This window comes from Euwallacea fornicatus, chromosome 11 (genome assembly GCF_040115645.1).
Source record: "Euwallacea fornicatus isolate EFF26 chromosome 11, ASM4011564v1, whole genome shotgun sequence".
In the NCBI taxonomy this organism is placed as follows: domain Eukaryota; kingdom Metazoa; phylum Arthropoda; class Insecta; order Coleoptera; family Curculionidae; genus Euwallacea; species Euwallacea fornicatus.
Genome location: NC_089551.1, coordinates 3,690,946 through 3,714,906, shown reverse-complemented (window position 1 = coordinate 3,714,906; position 23,961 = coordinate 3,690,946). Strand labels below are relative to the sequence as shown.

At 36.2% G+C, this 23,961-nt stretch overlaps 1 protein-coding gene and 2 long non-coding RNA genes across 5 annotated transcripts in view; 2 read left to right on the top strand and 1 right to left on the bottom strand.

Annotated features, from left to right (window-relative positions):
• Positions 1 to 20,146, bottom strand: part of LOC136341986 (uncharacterized) — a 28,427-nt gene extending 8,281 nt beyond the window's left edge. The window contains exon 1 of the long non-coding RNA XR_010732573.1: positions 19,959 to 20,146. This is a non-coding gene — a long non-coding RNA (uncharacterized lncRNA). The remainder of the gene's footprint in view (positions 1 to 19,958) is intronic.
• LOC136341968 (cyclic nucleotide-gated channel rod photoreceptor subunit alpha) overlaps positions 1 to 23,961 on the top strand; it is a 96,457-nt gene that overhangs the window by 18,334 nt on the left and 54,162 nt on the right. The window lies entirely within an intron of this gene.
• LOC136341990 (uncharacterized) lies at positions 20,130 to 21,980 on the top strand. Its single transcript, XR_010732581.1, has 2 exons — positions 20,130 to 20,583; positions 20,636 to 21,980. It is a non-coding gene; the product is annotated as an uncharacterized lncRNA (long non-coding RNA).

Sequence of the window (23,961 nt, the reverse complement as noted above, 5' to 3'; positions counted from 1 at the left end):
TTTTTCCTTATTCTTTGCAAGTAGTGTTTCAAAGTGTCCCCGTAATCGCCTAAGTTGAAAAATAGTCAGTGCTTTTCTATTATTTACTAATCCACGCCCCAACGTCTCTGATGAAAGTTTTTGACCATTTCCCTTAAATGTCTCACTTTACTCGCCATTGTTCAAGTGTTAATTGTTTGGGTTCTGTGCGTTTCCTTTTGTCCGACTGCATTTTGGTGATTTCTTCCAGTTCTAGCTTTAATCTTTGATTACAAAATCTGCTTCCAGACGGATGGGCTTAGCTTAGACCCTGTTTTCCCACATAGTATCGGGTTGACATCCCTCAGGATATCGCCCGACTAAATTCCTTCCCCCCTTCCATCTTCGAGCCCACTCGGAACCACCGCAAAACATTCCTTCGGGGGGCAAAACCGGGCAAACATTACTCACCTTCCTCATCCATGTATATATTCGAAACTTTTCATTCTTCGTCTATTCATATTGTTGAAAACTCTCAGCTTTCATCCATTCGTATTTTTAAAAACTCCCATTTCTCGTCCATCCATAGTTAGAAAATTCCCACCGTTCATCCATTTATATTTTAAAAAGCTCCCGTCCCCCATCCATCTATATATATTCGTAAACTCCTATCCCTCATCCGTTTGTATTATCTAAAACTCCTACCCCTTATTCGTTTGTGATATGTCTTGGAGCCAATACATTACTGGGACGGTGGCGAGTTCACTGTCATCTTCTCTCTCAATTTAATGCTCTTCTAATCCTTTCATTCTTTTCCTTTTTGACTCATCAACTCACTTACGTAGTTTCTGACCCTGTCCCACCTTGTTTTGCTTTTCAGCTTCTCGCTCGCTACTTTCTTTAATCGTACGGGTCTATTTTGTGACTGTTTGCATGGAACACCGTCTCGATGTAACGGTGCAGATACCCTACCAACTTCGCAATACATCGTTTGATGGCGTGGTTCCACCAGTTCTTTCCGCTTACAATATTGTTTTTTCTGTTCATCTCCCAGCAGTCCCCGCTCTCCTTTCTTGCGGAGCTTAAGGCGGTCTAGTTTTTTTTCCATACGTCTAGTATAACATTATTACGGCTGGTACATTCCCCAAATACATGAAATACTCCGGTCTTAATAAAGTTTAAAGGCCAAGAGCGGCATCCACAAACAACGACATTGAGGGAGTCAAAATTTCACCGAGAGCCTCAATTTGCGTGGATCAAGCTCAAAATTAATTCAAAAGTCGTCACATTCATAGCCCTGTGGCTTCCTTTGTGAAGCACACGTCGACTGGCGGTCTTCGAAAGCACGACCAGAGGGCTTTTAAATTATGAAATTTTAATCTCCAAAATAACTTTCCGGTACTGTTCTTCTGGAACAACGGACAGCTGAGTTCCTGCCTTCTGCAATCACTGCGGCCGATATTGTTTATTGTGCTTTTCGAGGTTTAATATGAATATTTAAACTTCATTTGAAAATACATGTATAACCGGACTGTAAATATTTTATTACAATGATGACATTTATATGCTCTGGGATATGATTGTTTTATGACCTGCCCCCACTGATGCCGGAAAGTGGTGGGATATTAAATATTATTTATAGTTTGGGAATAGAACTGAAAGACAACAGGAATGAGACCGGGATAAGTGATCCGACTTGGAAGCCTCGTTTTTCAGCCCTTTGCACAAAAGGAATAATAAAGCAGGTTCTTTGAATGGAAAAGCTCTTTGAGCAGGACGATGCAAAAGATTTTGCCCAACGCCGGGAACGTGTATACGCATGATACAAATCGATACGTTTAATAAGGGCATTCTTGTAAAAAATTACTAATCGGTTTCTATGGGGAAAAACGTGCCAAGATAAATGAACCTGGCTTCCGGAACGCTATTTATTACGTGGGGGATTTTGTTTCCCAACGCCGAATAATAATTGCGCGCTCTTAGGAAAAGCATTAGTTATTTCTGAATAACGTAACTAAAAAAAAAATCTGTTAAAAGCGAAGAGATTTATGGGCTGATTCTCCTTTTTCAATTTTCCTCGTTCTTTCTTAGAAGAAGTGACCAAACACCATCCATTACGCGACGCAGCAATGACGGTCATGTAACACTTTCGAGTTACTCAATTCTCGGGATTTAATTTGTTTCCAGAGCGAAGGAACGAGTTTTTGGTCCGGGCACGATGTGTCACGAATCTTAACACTGCGAACAATATGGACAAAGAGAAACTTCTGATGAGGAGGGCAAAAGCGCGGACGAAGGAAAAAATAAAATAAAAAATTGCGTTTAAAATTTAAATTTGCCCCAAATATCCATCATCTGTTCGGCGGATTCGAGTGTTCACATGCTAATTTCGCGGTGGGAAATATCAAATAAACATCGTTTTAAATTCAAATTCGGTCGATTGCCGGCAACAGGTTTTTTCTTGTTTGTTTTATATTGGGATCCAGACAGGCGAAAACGCATTGTTTAATCAAAACACGAATTATCGACGAACCACGAGTTTCCGAAATAAACTCAATCAAGGCAAGTGTATACATAAATTATATCTGCAAACACACCATGCCACGTAGACTTGGTACGAATTATTGCGGTCTCAGCCCGAGTGGGCCCTATTCCCTGAGATAAGGGCTATTATAAGTTATGTGTAGGTTCTACACCCTTCTAATGTCGGGCCAATTTGCTTTTCATTTCCAATTCCTTGATAAGGGTGATTGTTAATCGGCCTAATTGAGTACATGCCGGACGTCTTTTTTCCGCAATCGCCAGGCATGATCTATACAGGGTGCAACATATCATCTTGGAGATATTTCAGGGCGCGATGCAAGTTTGGAAAATAGTTTTAAGAAATGATCGTCCCATGGTCAAAAATGCATCATTTTCGATATACAGGGGGCAACGTTTTCCATTTTCTCAGATATTTCGCTGTACTCTCACGTATACCTTTAAGGCAACATTTTGAAATTTTTTAGATTTATTTGCTTTAAAATCCTCTACAGCAGGATGTAAAAATAGTCCGTAATTACGCACCGAGCGTTATATTTTTGTCAACTCTGTATATTATAATTTGACGTTTTATCAATTAACATGTTTTTTAATATTAACGCAATTATAATTCCGTAAATTTTTGCCAACATTAACAAAGGAATACAATGAAGAATAGGTACCTTTACTTACTATGAGTAGGAATTACTAATCCTCATACCTATAAAATATGTTCAAATATTTCTTCTTCATGGTTAACACAAATTCTACAGCGAGTAACAATGGACATACAAGCACTTTTTACCATATCTGGAGGTATTTCTTGAATGGTTCGCACAATTGCAGTCTCCAACTCTGCTACTGCATCGTAGGATCTGCAGTAAACTTTATCTTTTACATATCCTCAAACAAAAAATCAAGAGGTATCAAGTTTGGGAAGTTTGCTGGCCAACTGACAGGTCCTCGATTCCCAATCTAATTATTTCCGTACGTGTCATTTACATATTGCGTAACAACTAATGAGTTATATGGTACTGCCCCTTTCTGCTGAAACTCTATGACAGCTACATTAGCCAGTGAAAATCTTCAATCATTTGTGCGACATTCTGTTGCAGAAACTCTAAATATTTTTCCCCAGTAAGTGTTCCGTCAAAAGTTACAAATATGATATGTCCATTAAGAATTCCAAGCCACACATTAAAGCTCCATTTGACTTGATGTCTCACTTCCCAGTTCATTCGTGGATTTTCGTCATTCAAATAAACGTTGTTTTTCCTGTAAAAATTCCACAATTCGTGAAATGTATTTCGTCAGACCATAAGACTCTGAGAAGAAATTGAGAATCTGCTCTAGATTTTTTTCAAAAACCAATTGCAAAAATTAAGTCTTCTTCCAGTTTCACCACCTCTAAGACTTAGGCTAATATGTTTTCAGTACGGTGTAAATTTATTTTTCTTTAGAACTAACTGAGTAGTTGATCTAGCTATACCAATATTATATTCTATTTGACGCAGTGAGATGCGAGGGTTTCCAACAACATAGTTTTCATCATTTTCGTTAAACCTGCGTGTTCTGGTTTTCTCCTCAAAGGATCCATACTTAAGTAGATTCATTCTACGGCTATTAAATATTACGTGCCCAGGTTTACATCTGTCTGGATACCTCTGGAAATACATATTTTGAGCTCTATCTGCATCTCTGCCACTCAAAATGTAGCAGTCATTAATCTCCTGCTCTTTTTGATTTGAAAACCGTTCAATAATTTTATAAATTTAAAATTTTTGCCGGATGAAAGTGTAAAATTGATAAAAATAACTTTGAAACAATAAAAACTGACCTTAAGTACAATAACATTCAAGACTTGTTTGTTGCACCTCGCGAAAGTGCCTATAGCATCGCTAAAGTCTACTGGTGCTTTTTGATTATAAAATATAGCACTTGTTTCTAAGCCTATTAGGGTAAAATAATGTTTTTGTTTATTTTTTCTACTTTAGCAGGACTAAGGGCACCTTTGTGATATATGGTTAAAAAGTTTTTTTTATTGTCTATTCGACGCCACCAACATCTAATATGGCAGCAATAAGAAACAATAAAGTTGGATATAAATTCTCGTAATCTAGAAAGTCTGAAAAAGTTCTGAGAGCAACATTGGATTGGTAGTTGTCGATAATACAGAGCTGTCAAATTTCGTAAAATTTACTCAAACGGTGTTCTCATAATTTATAATGTTCTAAAATCACAGTTTTCATTTTTTTGTTCATATTTTGACAATCCCTGTACGTGTTTTTAATTTCAGAACATTTTCTCAACGAGCACAAAAATGCGCGTTATTTTTCTAATTTGAGTCACTTTGTATCTCTCACCGCTCTCATAATCCTCACGGAACTCACTCTGTTTGGGATACCCTGTATATGTGCAGCATTTTCGTATCTTTCACCGTTTTCGCAGAGTTTGCAAAAATATCTATGAATGCAAATTAGAAATGTAAAGGAAGTGAAACAAAAAACGTCCGGCTCTGGGCTCAATTATCTAATGCAATTTACAACATTCACTCATATTTCTTAAAATAGAAATAAACCTAAACGAAGATAAAGTTATGAAAGCTATTGAAAATGTCCCCCTATACAGGTATCAGTAATTCAAGTTGAAACATAGAATGGTGCAAGTGGGAGAAGGGCCGTATATATTTTAATATACTTCCGGCAAAGGTCAACGAATTCTGTCCAGAGGCCAGTTGAAGTGGGTGGAGTCACACCAGATACAGTTTCCAGGTATCTCACCGTTTCAGAATTTTTACTGATATAAGTTGCAGTGATGCATGAAATCAGTTTCAAATTTTCACTTATTTTTAAATCATTGTACGTTTCTCCATTATAGCATAACTTAGGTACGTCATTGATGTATATGACGATGTGAATTCGTTGATATTTGTTTATGATCTTATGGTGGGTTCGAGACTGAGCCGACGACACTGGCTGTAGTCTCGAAGCCGGTTGATAAACGGAACGGCGCGATTCGTTTATCGGTCAAAGAAATATTAGAAAATAAATAAATTGACCAGTGGAGGTCAAGCATGTAAGGAGTTTCGATTTTATCGCGCAGAGTTATTGTGTTCTCGTTTTTTTTCCATTTATATACATTGATGGTTTTTGTCGTGATATTTTAAAAATCTCCATCGCCACGAAAGCAACGAAATCTATATTAATCTAAACATCGAAGTAGAGACGCCCACCGGACCGACTCCGCCCACTTCGTCGTTGGTCATTGTCGGAGGTATATTAAGACTCATGCGGTCCTTCTCCCACTTGTATAATTTCTATGACTGAATTGCTAATACCTGTATATGAGGAAAAATGTGAAACTTTGCTACTCTGTATATCAAAAATCGTGCGTTTTTCATTATGGGTTTGTTAGCATTTTTTTATTATTTCGCCGAGTACTCTCGCCCCGTGACATATGTTCATGATTATATATTAAACTTTGTATGATCTGACGATTTGTAGAGATTTATTCCAGTGGTGTGAAATGAGCAGTAGTTTGCATTGTTACCTTGCGAAAGAAAAAAAATGAATTTCCACGAACTTCCCGCTCAAATAACAAATAAGAAAAGTTCTGGTGCGACTAACAATAGAAAACAAAAACCTTGTTAATTTACTTCAGGCTCTTCTGGCTACGGCGCTCGACAAGCAATACGCCGGAAACGTGTCAGGAGACTAAATAGGGCACTATTCAGGCAAGGGCTGCTCTTTACCCTTTTCGGGCTCTTTTTGGTCCGTACTTTCATAAAGACGCTAAAAAACGACAAACAAGAATCGAGATAAGGATCTAATGGACCTTGTCGTAGATTAAGAAGTTATTTTCATATATTTTGTTCAGAGTGAACGTAAAAGAGAGAGAAAATTGGATTAAAATTAAGTAGGACGTGTAATTTGAAAAATACCTTATGAACTTTTAGAAGCACTTACCGTAAAAAATGTGTTAAGTCTACTTAGTTAAATGACCTGCACCGAATGCGAGATGCCTTTACTAACGTGCAAAACAATGCAAAAAAAATTAGATTTTTTAGAATTTTTCTTTGGGCATTTATTCGTGCGACGCTATTGACTTTAGAGAAGTGCCGGATCTCGGCCATGGGATCTTGGGAATCATAGAAGATACGAGATGGTTTAAACTGGGGCAGAGGCACGTAATTGAGGGTTCAGGAATATGCCGTTTGAAATTTAAAAAATTCCGGCGATTTTCAGATTTTCTCGAAGGAAACTGAAAATTGGGAAAAAACGTTAATATTTTTTTCTTCAGTTCGAAGTGTTTCGCAATTATTGACGATTTATCGATGCAATTTTTCCTCTTCTCCAACGCGGAAAAGACATAGTTGAAATCCGACGTTTCGATTTTCGGCAATCATCAACTTGGCTTTTCCTGATGTGCGCCATCTTACTGCTAAATTCAGCTCTTCTTCCTGATTGCGGTGATTTGTCACGTGTTAAAATTCGATCTTCCAGTGTGCAGCATAATCAGATTCGAGATGCCCGCGTTAATGTCATGTCATCGGTTACCAGGGATATAGCGACAATTAGCAATCGACATCTTAACGATGGCTCAGTTTGTGTATAGCACGAGTATTTGAAGTGCGAATCATCTATGAGACTACATTAAAATAAACAAAATAGCACCGCGACGTTGTCATTTTTTATGTTTTTCCTATGTTTCAGGGAATACTTTTGCCGGATGAGTACAGCTCTCTCGCTCTTGATCGGGTGTTTTTGATAATACAAACCGGTTGCTGGTCAAGTAGATTGGCCGGTAACGCACCGAATCAAGGAAATATTTGTCTTTATCCCTATCTTCCCTTTTGAATAATAAAGAACCTCATGTAACCAAAACTTTAGTAGTCGTTTTGCGGTCGGAACATGCATGCATTCGTCATTTCTCCAAATCCAATACGCATACATTATTTGACTTCAATAAGATAATACCATTAGCTCGTGCCCATATACGTACATGCATCTTCCAATTTTGATTGAATTGTCCTTATCGATGCTCAAGAATAAATTGTCTAAATTGCACTCAGCTAGAGGGAACTCAGCCGTGGTAGCTGAATTATTATTGCATCGCGTACATTATGAAATGTGTCAGCGAAGTGTAGCTGTATTGAATTGAGTGTTAGCTGAAAAGCCGGATCCGGATAACTAAATTTTAATATTTAATCGTCAATGTTGCTGAACCGCTTCTATCGGAGTAATAAATTTATTGGCGATGGAGAGGAGTAATGGTAGTTAGTACGGCACATTATCTGCACGTTCGACCCCATTTCCAAATGTCAATTTGGCCAGAACTCCGGGCTTTGATTGGGCAATAAACCAGGACCATAAAAAGAGTTTACGTCCCTTTTTGCAAACAACTTTTTGCCAATGATTATATAAATAATATATTCGAAAACTCGTAACCATTATCGCTTTGCAAATTCGAGTAACCTTTTCAAAGCGAATGTTGAAATTTGGTTATCGTCGTGCCGGCCGAATTTTCGTTAGGCTTTAATTCAATTCCGCGTATTGATTTGGGACATGGGAGTGCATAATTTATTGCTAATTTCGTATGAAAACGTATTAAATCACGCTTCATTCACGACCCAATTTTTAAATGGGTTTCTCCCCTTTTTTATTTAAACCTTTATGTGTAAAAACTTCCGGCTTACAGCGAGCTAAGGCAGTAAACTTAAAGAACAACTACGGTATTTCAGTTGTAAAAGGATAAAAGAGACGGACTGAATACGGGGATTTACCGTTTTATATTAGGGATTTTATTACATTAAACTTGCGCAGGGCTTTGTGTAAACAAAAATATTAAATCGAAACGAACCGAAGGAGGAGCTGTTTGCAATAATTCAAAATGCACCATCGTTAGTCAGTCGAGGCATAACTCGTCTTCACCTAACGTGGAAGAACCTCTTTTTGATGAAAATCAGGTGAATATTTCAGAATTTGCAAGCGACACACTCAGGTTAAAATCGGGCTGCTCAACCAAACCTCTATTTGGCAAGTGAGAAGAATTGTCTGTTCAATTCGCTACTTAAGGATCTACGAATGTTGCAAGAGATGCGGTTTCGTGAGCGCTGCATACGAGGCGTTTCATTTAAAGTGACGCAAGCGATTATTTGGAAAACAAAATTTAACATCAAAAACGGTTTTAAATAAACATTCCTTGTTGTGAAAAGGGGCGTCCTACACAGATAAGCAAATGTTGACTGGAGGTCATTTAAAGGACATTTCGAGGCAAACTTCGTTTGTTGTTTTTAATTTAACATCCATTTTTTGGGTAAATTTACAAAGAGCTAAAAAAATAAGTATTTTCTGCCGCAAAAGTTTTTTTCTAAATATGCTCGTTTTCCAGATATCAACGAAAATTTAGGTGGCAGATTTAAAATAAGACATTACTTGAATCAGGGAACACGAATTATTAACGGAAAATAAAAGTTTGCAGTTTCTAAAAATTTACCCAAAATCATGGTAAAAATTATTTTTTTAAATTTATTACTCGAAGAAAAAACCATGTTTTCACTAGAATATACCTGTAAATGTTTTTTTTAGATATCGAATCTATTTACTAATATCAAAGGAACCTTTAAAATGAAAATAATTATTTCTTGTTAACTAAAGTTGTTCATGTAAAAAGGAAAAACGGAGAACAATTTTAAGGAAAACAAAATGCAAATTGTGTTAGTGTATGGAGAAAGTGGTCAGAACGGAGCTGAAGCTTGGCGGATTTATGAGCAAAGGTTCCCGAAGAAAGAGCACCTGGTCGCCGAACTTTTTAATGCATAATCAAGAATTTATTGAAAGTTGCAACGTGGATATAAGTAAAAAATCACGAGCAAAAACTTGCACCAATGAAAACAATCAAATAAATCCAGTAAACTGGCCACCCAGACTACCTGACTTGACCCCACTAGGGTTTGAGGTTATTTAAGAAAAAAGTACGTTCAAGTCCCACCAACTCGGGACAAGATGAAAAACCGGATCAGAGCAGCTTGTGAAGCAGGCACTCGAGGAATGCTTGGAAATGTTTCGATATCGTTTAATATGAGAATTAGAAAATGCCTGGATGCGGATGTTCAACACTTTTGAGCGTTTGTTCGACTGATAAATGTTTAACATTTATTTTTACTTCAATGTTGGGTTAATTTTTAAAACCCGTGAACTCAATTTTTGTTTAAACCTGGAAAACGAAGTTTTTGAAAAAGCAAAAAATACTTAATTTTTTAAGATCCTTACGAATTTAGCAAAAAAAAAGGTGTTTCATTTAAAAAACAAAGTTGACTTCGAAACGTTTTCTAAATGGCATTTAGTAAAAATCGGCTCATGTGCGTTGGAGACCTTTTATGACAAACAATGTTTGTTCGAAACTTTTTTTGATTTTTAATTAGGTTTCGGAGATGCTTCCTTTTGTCATTTTAAATGCAACGCCCTATACAGGAAAAGTAAAAAATCCCGAGCAGGTCTTAAAGGCATATGGCTCGTTAGCTGCAGCTTATTTAAAAAAGGCAAAAATCCAAAATGGCGCCCGAAAGAGAAAAAGAGATTGATGACGGTTGCTGAAACTCGAGACGTCGGATTTCAAATATGACTTTTCCAGATGCTGATGAGGAAATGTTGCAATGATGAAGCGCGAGGAACTCTAAAGTACCTTGCCGAATGAGCCTAGGAAAAAATAAGAATATTTTTTCTCAAAATTAAAGTTTCTTCCAAATAAATCCGAAAATCATTGGAACTTTTCAGATTTTAAAACGACATCTCTCTAAGCTCCAAATTACATTCCTTACCCCAGCTTAACCAACCCTCGTATCTTGTGTGTTTGCCGAGGTCTCAATGGTCAAGCTCTGGAAATGAACACTGTATGTTTTTCAACATTTCTACCAACATCGCATAAACTAAAATATTAATTGCGGCTATACTTAAAAACACTCAGGCTGCAAATGGATTCACAGACAACGGATCTCTATAAAGAGCATCGCATTAAAGTTCCTAAAGAGCAAAAAGTGCAACTTTTTCAACTCGTCTAACTTACGCGAAGCTTTCATCTTGATTTTTAGTCTGGAGCGAGATATTACCTGGAAACTTCGCCACAACTAATTTCGCTCCAGCGGGGCGCTTAGTTGGTTAGCTGCGCCACAAAATAGCAAAGAGTTGGCGCATATCTTCGAGTTAGTGCCGAGGTAACTCGTGTGTTAGAATGGTATATATTTACCTATTTTAGGTAGAGATTTATAGGCGTTCCCAGCTAAACAGTAATTGATAATTAGCAAAATATAACGAGTCTACATGAAAAGAGCTGCAGTGAAGCGATAGAGACATTTGGTGATTAAGAATAGAATTACTCCACCAAGAGACGGAATGTACGAAATATGGCGTGGTATGGTCTGATTGGGTGGGGATGCAGTGAAAATCAAACGGCACCAGGTAGTATTTTTGATGATAAGAGTTTTGTTTATAGCCTGCCCCCCCATATTATCTTTCTGCCCTAAGCCTCCGAAAACATGTCCCTCTCGGGAATAGACCTAATGAAGTTCCCTTATGCATAGCGGGTGCTAGAGTATTTAGAGGGCGTTAGACGGCAAATTCAACAACAGATCCCAGGGATATCCACGAGGGAAACTGCCATTTTTAACTGAACGCCAAGCCATTCCATTGGTTGGGAAAACTCCGTAACTGTCAAAAACACACTTCCACCAAGGGAATTGCCTTACGTTTGTTCCGCTAGGTTTCAACCAATTAAATGGCTCTCCTAAATCGTGTCCATCGGGGATGATAGCCTTCGTTATACGGAGTGTTTCATTTAAAGTGGCATAAGCGATTATATCCAAAACTAATATTGAATTAAAAAAAAGTTTAAACAATCGTTGTCTGTTATGAAAGGGAGCGTCCAATGCACATAAGAAAACTTTTACTCAAGGTCATTTAAAGGACACGTCAAGGCAAATTTTGTATCTTTTATTGGAGCGCCAATTTTTTTGGATAAATTTGTAAAGAGCTTAGAAAGTTAAATATTTTTTACCTGAAACATTTTTTTCTACAACTTCTCGTTTTCCAGATATCAAAAAAAAATTGCAGTATTCACATTTGAAATAATACATGACATAAATTACGAACAAACTTTCTTGATGAAAAATTACAATTTATAGATTCTAAAATTAACCCAAAATAATAGTAAAAATTGTTTTTAAACATTTGCCAGTGGAACAAATGCTCAAAATTTGGATTTTCCGCATCCAGACATTTTCCATTTCTCATGTTAAACGATTTCAAAACATTTCCAAGCACTTCTTCAGTGATTGCTTCGCAAGCTGCTTTGATGCCTTTTATCATATTATTCAAAGTTGTTAGGACTTGAACGTACACTTTTTCTTTAAGATAACTCCACAGAAGTCTAATAGGGTTAAATCAGGTGATCTGGATGGCCAGTTCACTGGACCATTACATCCTAACCACTTTTCAGGAAACTCCCACACTCTACGAAAGTGGCTTTGTTAGAAAAAATAACTTTAGAGGAAAAGGTTTCATTCAAACTAAATTTTCGCTTAATAAATTATAAAATTGCATCCGTTTTTCAATTTCGTTGCCATGTAATTCTTGGGGGAGGGAAACATGATACGGATGCAACTTGTTCAATTTTAAAATGTAATGCACATTAAGCATCGAAACGCCCGAATCTTTTGTAACTAATGGCAATTTAAATAGGGATCAACAGCTACAGCCGCTATAATGGCTCTTTGGGTGTTTTCATTGGTAGCAGTTTTTGCGTGTGTTTTTTTACTTGTCTCTACGTTGGCACTTTCAAGAAGTTTCTTGATTATTCAATAAAAAGTTCGACAACTAGTTGCTCTTTCTTCAGAAAATCTTTGCACATAAATCCGATAAGCTTCAGCGTCGTTTTGACCACTTTTTCCATAAGCTAACACCATTTGAAAAAGTTGCACTTTTTGCTCTTTAGGAACTTTAATGCGATGCTCTTTATATAGATCCGTTGCCTGTGAATCCATTTGCAGCCCGAGGGTTTTTAATCATATCCGCAATTAGCATTTTAGTTTATACGATATTGGTAGTAATGCTGGGAACTATATAGTGTTCGTTTTCAAAGCTCGACCATCGGGACCTTGGTAACCATATAAAATACGAGGGTGGGTTAACTTGGGGCAAAGGAATTCAGAGTTATTGACACATCATCATTGCAACTTTTTCTGATCTATAACGAGGAAAAGTGACATTTGAAATTCGACATTTTAATTTTCGGCAACCACCAAGGCTAATTTTGGTCTTTTTAATGTAGCATTTTTTTTTTAATCTGCAAATAGTTTAAAAATTTAAGTATTTTTTGCTGGAAAACTTTTTTTCAAAAACTTCTTGTCTTCCTAGATACCGACAAAACTTGCATTTACACATTCTAAAAATTAAACCCAAGATCATAGTAAAACGAACAAATGCGCAAAATGTTGACTTTCCCCATTGAGGTATTTTCCAATTCTCCTGCTAAACGATCTCGAAACATTTCCAAGGATTCCTTCAGTGAGTGCTTCGTAAGCTGCTCTGATGCAGTTTTTCATATCATCCGGAGTAGTTGGGATTCGAATGTATACTTTTTCTTTAGAATAACTCCAAAGAAAAAAGTCTAGTGGGGTGAAGTCAGGTAATATGGATGGCTAGCCCACTGGACCTTTTTAATTGTTTTCATTGGTGATAGTTGTTGGATGGATTTTTTACTTGTCTCCGCATTGCAAATTTCAAGAAATTTCTTGGTTATTCGATAAAAAGTTCAATAACTGGATGCCCTTTCTTCAAGAAATCTTTGCACATAAATTCGATAAGCTTCAGCGCCGTTTTGACCTCTTTTTCCATAAGCTAACGCCATTCGAATTTTGTTTTATCCAGAGAAGCTCTCCACTTTCCGCTTTTAAATTAACAACAATAGTTGAAAAACACGAAATTAGCTTCATTTTAAAGTTCGTGTTGATATTTATAAATAAATTCGATACTCCCAAAAAAAATGTACGAGTACGTGTTCTAGTGGAAACATCGCTTTTTTTGTTCGACTGACAAATGTTTGGGAACAATTTTTACTATGCTTCTGAGTTAATTTTTGGAATTTGTAAATTTTTATTTATTTTCCATTAATAAAGTTCTTTTCGCAATTAAAGTAATGTGTTATTTCAAATGTGTCCATTAAATTTTTGTGGTTATACGAAAAAGTGGAACTTTTAGAAAAAAAACCTCTTTGCAGCACAAAATATTTCGTTTCTTCGGCTCTCGGTAAATTTACCAAAAAAAATTTGTGTTCGATTTAACAAAAGCCGTGAAACGTCCGTTAAATGACCTCGACTAAAAAATTTTTTTATGCATGGAGGGCGCGTCCTTTCACGACGAGTAACTCTCCAAAATTATTCAAAACATTTCTCTGAATCTTTTTTTTTTTTAATTTCAAATTTGGTTTCAAGAATAATTGCTTGCGTCACTTTAAATGCAATACCTTCTGTGCTCGCTTATCCATAGTACGATACTAATTTTTATTCTGCCTCGTTTATGGCCTGCGGCGAGGAAGAAATTTAAATTTTTCTCAAATTAGCCGACACTCCCTCGAACAGCATTTCACCGGACATCGGAAGGGAAACATGTCAACCTGAAGGCAATGGTCTTTGGATGTCACCTCGGTCAACGGTCAAATTTAAATTAGCATAAATTTTCCAGCTGAACCGTCCTAATCGTTATTTGTGACCATCTTGTGGGTGCACCTAAGGCTACACAAATGTTACACCGGAAATACCCCGGACTGTGACTCGTCTCGAACCGAAACCATTCCGGATGACTTTTCCGTTTCAACAACTTGGACGTTGGGTTATTTGCCGGCTTGGGACGACGTGAAATTTATGCCTTCGGGAGTCCCATTTCGACGTTTCGCTAAAGCAACCGGAAAGCAATCGAGATCCGGCATGCAGAAATTGAATTTCATCTGCCGAATATTCGTTTATCATAACTCGCGTGGAAATGACGCCTCGTTATTTGTAACTTTTCACCGGCGAAAACATTCAGCTTTTTACCATCGACGTAGCATTATTGATTGAGATCGAAAAAGAATTATGACCCTTCGACATCGGAAGGGGGCCGAAAGTTCGATTGTGAATAGGTCCCAAGTTGACGGCAACAAAGTGCTCAATATCTTAGAAGTTCACCTGTTGAGCGCGCCGCTGAGTGCAGACTGCATTCTTTTGCTTTTCGAACTTCCGGCATAGCTGCTTTCAGTAGCAGCTTCCCCTTTAGTTTTAAACTTTCGCATTGGCTTAAAGTGCCAGTTAAGGCATCTGACATCTTACACAGGTAGCTTCGGAACGAGCCTTCGCAACAGTTATTTAACTAGAACGAAAAGTTGTACGCGGAGGTCTAAAGTCATAACCAGGTTTGCCATGGGAAAGGTTTTTATCGCTGCAAAACAAGCCCGGACAGGCAACGACGTCATTCCCGGCTCTATGGCACAGCGAGGGTTATTCGGAACTTTCACCACAAAAAGGAAAAAAGGGTCAACGAGTTGATTTTTAGGTGTGGAACGGTTCCAGCGCTGAAATATTAGGCCCTCCATAAATCATTTCGTATTTTCCCATTGAGTAAGTTTAACTGTCTTAAGTCGTTGCCAAAATTGTTCATTTGCTATCGACTCAAAAATGGAAAATAATAATGGACACTTCCGACACATTTTGTTATACAGGATGGTCCAAATTCGAGTTGCATCATCGCGATCTCGGAAACCACTAGAGATAAAAGGTCCCTTAAATCGGGGCAAAGTTGCGTAATTAAGTGCACAAGAAAATGACACCTCGACCCCGGGAAAATTTCAAATGCTTCCGCAGATATAAAAAAAAAACGAAATTTTGCTATATCGTTTCTATTTTTTGCAGATTTGCAAAAATGGAAACTTCTGAACTATCATCACTTCATTTTAAATAATTTAACTAGATCAGCAATTTAAATAATTTTTAATATCGCTTTTAAAGTATTTTATTCTTACAAAAGGAGTTCTGAAGATAATTGAGCATTCCTATTAGAAGCTTAATAATTTTTTTATCATATTGCGCTTTTCAGGTGATGAGAATATTTCATTTTACTTTAACAATAATTAATATCAACTTTATAATTTACTGAATAGATTTGAAAAAAAAAACAATTTGACAATTATTTACTGACTAAAATAAAACAGTGTACTCTAAATCAAATCTATTTGTTATATAATACTTGATAAAAAATTGTTTATGTTATTTATTTCATATATTAAAATTGATTGAAAACATCTATTACGCGAGTAGGTGAAACTGGAACGAACACAAACCTATGTTAAAAACGATACATGGGAGAGTGAAAGATAAATTTACTTTTCAAGAGGATATTTTCATTATATCTACCACTTTTTTTGGTGGGTTTTATACATCATTGTTCTTAAAAGGGCAAAAGGTAATAAAAGCCAAAGTGCAAAATCCAGGCCCGCATTCGAATAATTTAAGTTGATGATGGTGAGTTAAGACGAAACGTCAGATTTTAAATTGTACTTATCGTGCCATCTTGTACAGACGAAAAGTGGCAACATTAAAATTACATTTATTTTGGATTATCTCTTCAATAAAAGTTAGGATAAAATACAAATTATATAGCAAAATTTCGGTTTTTTTGAATATCTTCGGAAGTATTTGGATTTTTTCCGAGTTCTAAGCGATATTTTCTTAGGCTCTAAATTATGCAACTTTATTTCAATATAAGCTCATATTTCGTTTAGTATCCCAGATTCCGATAATACACTTTAAATTTGGATCACCCTGCACAAGGTAATTTAAATTCACCGCTTATCATTAGGATCTCGAAAATCATAAAAAATACGAGATCACTTAAATTAATGCGAAGTTGCGCATTTTGGTGCTTTGTTAAATGCTGTTTTGAAATTTGAAAAATTCCAATTACTTCCAAAGGTAATTGAAGAAACCGAAGTTTCCATAAATGGCTTTTCTTTTTAAAGATATTTGAAGAGACTTTGGAAAATAAATGTCACTTCTTCATGAACATTTTTGCTCTTTTATAAAATGGTATTATTAGATTTTAAATAAAACGGTTCGGAATTTGGAAACCATCATCAACAATTTTTTTTTCATACAAATTTAAATTATTAATTGTATTTTTGGAATGTCTCTGATTTTGTGAATTAAATCATGTATTGCACTTGTAGTATAAACAAACAATATAACGCAAAATACATTTTTAGCAAATGAAGTAATGAAATACTACGCAGACATAAGAGTTACCACGGAAACAACAAATTAAATGCGCCATATTTTACAACAAAAAAATGTGAACAATGCGGCTGTCACCTTTTAGGATATTATTGAAGATGTGCTTCACCGGCACATCCAGAATGGCTGTGATGTGTGAAGTAATGTTCCAACATGCCAGGATATCTTTCAATTGTGTAGGCCATAGTATGTTTTTTTCAAATTCAATGTGCTGTTAATAGTTTTGTAAGTGTCACAAAACTATTTAATAAACTTTAATATCTCAAAATTTGGTGTTTTATGGAAACTTAGTTCATTGTTTCTATGGTAATACTTGTGACTGAGTAGTGTTTCATGATTTTATTTATTTCTAAAGAGTTTTGCAATATTACGTTTATTTTTACTACAAGTACATTATTTAATTAAAATAATTAAAGGTTTCCCGATAATGCATTAAAAAACTCAGGTCGCATTTGAAGAAATGTAGGTGATGACTGCTAAATAGCGAAACGTTGCATTTAAAATTTAATAACGCCATTTTATAAAGGAGCTAAAGTCCCCACGAAGAAGTAAAATTCGTTTTAATAAATCTCTTCAAATAACTTAAAGAAAAAATGCAAGCCATTGTGGAAATTTCGGATGATTATCTTCGAAAGCAATTTCCAAATTTTAAAAACGGTATTTAGCAAAGCTTATAAAAATCGCAACTTTGCATCGATTCAAGCTACCTCATATCTTTTATGGTATTCGAGATTCCCATGGTGAGCAGCGAGTTTCAATCAGTAGTACCCATGGTACTCTCGCAGAGGAAAAACTCAACACCGAGTAATTTAAATTATTTTTTGTGTATCGTCAAGTTTATGAAGACAATTTAAAGGCTTTGATACAGTTAAATCGTCGATTAACTATACGGGAGATAGCTGGCAGTCTGAACCTATCGAAATTAAGAGTTGGGAATCGTTCCAAACAAATTAGGTACGTTAATAAACCGAATGTATGGGTACAACATGAACTCAAGGTACTATCTAAACGAGTAGGAAATGACCTGTTTTTGAAACGTGTGATAACAGGTCACGAAAAATGGATCGTCTACAACGATGTCGTTTTTTGAAGATCTTCAGGTAGCCCAAAGCACTCTTTGCTACTCTGCATCTATGCCATTATGAGCTATCGTCCTCTCAAATATATCCAGGATGATATGTGACGTTATATCCTGTATACACTATGCCAAACAGCAAACAAATAGTTGGAAAACAAGTAAAAAAAAAAATCTACGAAATTATTCGCCAATCTAATAGTTTTTTTAGCGCATAACTTCAAAAAAGGCGGTAATGACCTTTAAAAGCTTATTTATGTAATGAGTACCTAATGTAAACTTTTATGATTCGAATTAGTTTATAGCCGAGTGAACTTGCGAGCGAGCCCACAAATGGATGAGTCGAATAAAACCCCATTACTCGCTTCATGTTTCGGGAAAAAGGCAACATTTCGGAGCCTTTCGTGTCTCATTTCCGTTTTGTCTGTAAATTTCGCAACAATTTCGAATCCCGTCCCGTCTTGTCGGTAAATATCAGAAGGTTTTTGTTTTGTTCGCTCTCTTGAGAACTACCTCGTTTCAGTGCCAATGTGCAAAAAAAAACTGAAATGTCGCTCGTTTTTCGTAACTATCAAGCCACTAATAGCTAAATGAAACTAAACATAAAAAATTATTACACTTTTAAGAAAAACGCTCAATTTTGGCAACAGCAACGCGACGGAAAACAATTCAGTTTTTCATTTTCATTAAGGGCGTTTTCAATTGGGCGCAACAATTTAGACCAACAACAGATACGTTCAAACACTCTCTTTTCATATTTTATACAACTCTATCGAACCATGGCATGACATATCACACATCGCAATTGGTTTTCCAGTTTTCAGGAAAATGTCTTATGTTACCAAACCGAATAATTTTTGAGGATGCAGAGGATCTGCGCTTTCGAGTCCATTTAGTTGGACTTAGATAATATCTCACCATGCCGGCAGGGCCGGCCTTAGTGAGTCTGGTCCCCTGGGCAAAACTCGCACTCCGGAAGAAATTTTTAATCACCACCCCCTACCCCCAGGGAAGTCCGCCGTCTTTCCTTGCCTGCTGCTTTAGGCCGCCGACCCTCCCTCCCCACCCCTTAAGGCTCGTACTGCACACAGGGTGTATGTTTTTTTAAGCGTTGCCAGTGGCTATGCTGAGAGCCGTTTTGTGATTTAGAATGAAGTTTTTGGGATATTGATGTGATAAACAGGCGACGCATTTTAAAGTTTTAATTCAAATTTTACGATACGCAATTTCGCAAAAGGACCTGTTTAACATTAACATGTCAAATGGAACGATATTTTTAACTAAAAATCAACATTCTCACGCCGAACTCACTCTCATCTCTACACGCCGATTTAAGAATAACACCAGGCAAGCATATCTCTGCTGAGAATTCTAACTGCGGATCAGTTGTGGCCGTTAATTCTGAGCCTTGGGCTATCCGCGATCTATTTTCTATAGTCGTCAGATATTGCGTAAATATTTCCTTTAAATTATGAGTGCCCCGGTAGATCTCTTCTTTAAATTTTTCAGGTGAATTTGCGCTAATGGCGCTGGGACGCCCTGTATCGTGCGTTTAAAAAATAATTTCAAGTCAAGTAGGCTTAAGAATTATTTGACACTTTAGAAAATGACACATCCGGAAGGAGAAATAGGCGATTTTGCGCCGTTGAGATTTGCGACGGAAGTCGGCCATATTGGCTCCTCCATATTCTGTCATTATTAATGAAATTGTATTGATTTTTGGTTCAAGTTTCTTAATTTTTAGCCTTTCAGTTGTGGTTGTTTTAATATTGCATTTATTGTTGGATTATTTAAATTTTAAAAGTAACTGTGACTTAGTTGTACGTTATTAGTTGTACTTACTAAAGGCGCGTTTGCACGGGTAGTGAACCACGATCGTAAACCACGCTTTCGTGGAGTACGCCTTGTGCAAATAATACATTTCTCAAAGAAAAATCGAAATTAAAGATGCCACGATTACGAATTACGGTATCAAACATGTTAAATATTTTTGGCCTAATTCAGTTGTGGTAATTTGGTATTTTTGCCCCCACAACACCGTGGTTCCCTAACCGTGCAAACGCGCCTTAAGTTGGTTCAGATTAGTGTTACCTTGAAAAATGGCGAGCTGTGCAACCTCTGGTTCTTCTTTAACGCTTAAAAATAAAACTATGGGAGTACTCTTTTACAGGTAAGTATTTACATATAGGTTATAGTGTTATTTGATTAAAGCAGCTGTACCCGATAAAATGTTTGCTTCTGACTAATAAGTAAGGTTAGGATTCGGCATCAAATCAAGCTATAGACGGCGCATGTAAAATTACATATGGTTCAAATCAGGTACGTTTTGTTCACGACACAAATTGCAAGGATTAAGAGTCGCCTTACGTAAGATGTCACGTCATATAAATTTAATATGTTAAAAAAGAATAAAGATATGTTTGAATGTCTAAACATAACCCTAATTTTTTGCACGGTTGCCGCTTAATTTGTTAACGTTTTCGTTTAATTTGATGTTTAAACCGTTGTGTTTTTTATTAATCAACTTTGATAGTAAAAATTTGTCCTTTCGAGTGTTAAAATAGTGCTCCTGTTAATTTATTATCAGTGTTGTTGATATAATGCTCAAGTTCTTAAATAGTTGGTGCAAAAAGTTTGCAGCGTGTCTTATCAACTATTTTGAAAGCAAATTGGAAAATAATGAGCCTTTGTTACCCTTGGATTCAGTTAGAGAGAGGTAAATTGAATTTTAATATTTTGGAATTGCGAATTTTAAATTCTTGTTTTAGTTAGCATGTTTCGAATGCATTAAACTTGAGTTTGCCTACTGTAAGTAAGGTATCAGTGGCAATGAAAGGCAATGTGGGGCTACATTCCCCCAAGAAAAATCTTAGGGGACAGAAACCAGAGACTGACATATAATTGCTAGCTATTAGTGCTACCTGCAAAGAAAAATATGATATGTATGAAAATTGTAAGTATTTAATGAGCGTTGATTTTCATAAATGAACACAGAAAATTGAGACAAATTCCTGTTACATATTAATTTTGAAAAATGTGGCATCACTACTGATGTGAGGCTTGAAACGTGCATAAAAAGTTACGTAATTTGAGCCATAAATAACATTAGTTCATATAAAGGTAATAAATAACGATTTTCAATTTTAGTTTTAACTTGGTATGCAAAACTGTGAAATCGTTATTTGTCAATCGATTTCCAAACTTAAAAAACTAAATAAAATTACTGAGAGTTTTCTTTATTCTAAATGGCATAATATTAATGAATTTTAATCCAGCAAGTTAAAGTGATGTTTACAAATGGTTAAACAATTAAGTGCCGAACTCAGCATCAAATAAAGTGGACAACGAACAATCAAAAGTTGACTGATCAAAAAATCCTCACGACGCCTTCAAAAAAACGAGCGACTAAAAATCGTCGATTCAATACTGATGTGGAGATGAACATGTTGCATGTTCAAGAAACACCCCCAACTTCTTTAAGGGAGGTTGCTCGAAATTGTGGAATTTTGCAGAAAAGGACACGTGCAATATTCAAGAAACATAAGTACATTTCATACGTTGCGTTTAAAGTACAAACGCTAGAATATAACGACACAGAACGGAGAATGGCGTTTTGTTAATGGTTTTTGCATAAAGTATACAACGATAATATGGTCAGATGAGTGTGCTGTTGAAAGGACGGGCATTATTAAAGTTGATCGACTAAAATATGTGAATAACTATTTCTTTTTTGTATTGTTATTTAGGTTTCAATTAAGTTTTTTTTTATAAACTTTTTCGTAACAATATCTAGACCCAAATTCCCTGGAAAATGGATTGGCAGAAGAGGTCCAGTGGAGTGGCCCGGGATAACTCCTAACCTTAGTCCTCTGGATTTTTTCTTATAGGGGCATCGGAAGTCCAAATTCTATGACACATAATCTAATTCCCTCAAGCAGTTACGTGGCCGAATCGTTGTAGAGTGCAGGTCAATAAAATTAGAAATGTTAGATAATGTGGGACGACGTTTTGAGGATCAGCTGTACGTGTGCAAGAAAATCAATGAAGATCACTTGCAACGTTTCTTACGATAAAATAAATAAAATATCAATAAAAATGCTTCAAATCAGGTTATTTGGTTTTTGTTTGATATCTACGAGATCAACATGCAAAAATAAAAAATAAAAGCTTGACTACGTATAGAATAAAATTACCTTTGAAACGAGGTATAAAACAAATCCTCTTTCATTTGAAAATTACAAAGGTGATGTTTCCAGGGGGCAGAGAGATGATATTTCGAATGCAACTTTTTCACCATTTTAGTCAAAATTGACACGTTTTAATGTTTTTTCTTTAACAAAAAACAAAAAAGATATTCGAAGTGGACACTTTTTTCTGGTAGATCCGGTATATGGATACAATGGACGTGAAGGGGATAATAAAGGCAAACCAAGTCGTACTTAAGTGAGGTTCGGTTTATTCGTTTATGTTCAAGATTACGTAGAAGAACATATCAAAGACGTACGGGCTCGGTGTCAAATAAATCGAACGCCTAATTGACTGAAAAATTTTTTAAACGCACGGTAGAATCTTCATGGAAAACATAAAGCTTCGGTGGTGACTCAATTTCTCGCCCTTTAACTACAACACAAAAAGATAAATTCGCTCTAACTGTGCAAAAGGGCGCCCTCATAAAAACAATCTCGCATCTCCCCGTTGACCTGTCTGCCCTTTGCTCTGTCCCTATTTTCGCCTTATTTCGCGCTGCAACATCTGGAGACAAAATCTGTTTAGTCGGAGTAATTTACCCCGTAAGGACTGTCATTTGTTCTAAAATCTTTTGGGCTGGAGGCAATTCCAGGAGGCATATTTTTTTGGCGAGGTGCCCCCTGGAGGACCCGCTTCCTCTCTTCAGTGTCTCCGTAAAAGTTGCAAGATGCGTAAAGTTTGCAGCTTTTTCCTGTGATAATGCATTGGGGTAAAGTTGACGGAGCGACAAGAACAATGGGTTAATGAAGTTAATTAATCAACTAAACAATGTTTAGTATGGTGCGAAAGTTATTTAGAAGTTTTTGCTCGTATTTGGGGAATTTCATTGGGATCGTAATCGGTGTTTTTACGCTAATGCAGTTGGGCCATAATTAATGGCGCCAACTTAATGCAACATTTCTATTACTGCACCGCTGGAAGCTGCTTTATGAAAAAAGCTCGATTTGAAAAAAGTTATTACCCACATCAAAGCTCCGGCGTGGAAAAGCCATCAGCTACGTAAGTAGACTGCGATATTAAAAACGTTTTACGAGGTATTAAAATGCGAATTGACAATTTCGGTTTTCACGACTAAAGCCAAAAATTTAATATCGAGAAGCTTCTTTGTAAGGACATCTTTGCCGATATGGGATTTGCATTTGTCTGAGGCAAATATTACGTGTCGCATCAGGCTAAATAACTATATACAATGGAAAAGTCTAAGGATATTTTTAAACACATTGAAGTTCTTCTAAAATTAATTTAAAGTTATGCATTTACAGTGTGAAAAATTACTTAATATACAGGGTGTTTCCTAACTACATGTAAAAAATTTAAAGGCGTAATCCTCGACTGATTTTGAGTCAAAAATGTCTAATAAACATATGTCCGTAAATGCCTTGTTTCCAAGATACAGGGTGTTGAAATGTGACAAGAAAAAGAGATTTTATTTCCAAAATGACTCAATTTGGGTGTTTGAATTTTAGAAAAGACAATTACCATCAGCAAGGTCGTAAACAAAAACCATATTGGCCATTTCTTGATTAGTGTAGTTAGGCATTTGAAAAATTTTCAAAACTGAGGTATAATATGATTTTTGGGACACAGAACTAAATTCTTTCATTTTAGAGAGTAAAACACCAAAATAACACTGACTATCTTGTTTATAGTAGTGGAAGTAGTAAAAAAACTAACAATAAACAAGCTAGTAAATACCGCCAAACCTTTAGAAAACTTTAAAACCTTTTTCAACGTCTTTCAGTCAACACCCTCTATCTTGGAAACAAGGCATTTGCGGACATATGTTTATTAGATATTTTTAACTCAACATCAGTCGAGGATTACGTCTTTAAATTTTTTACACGTA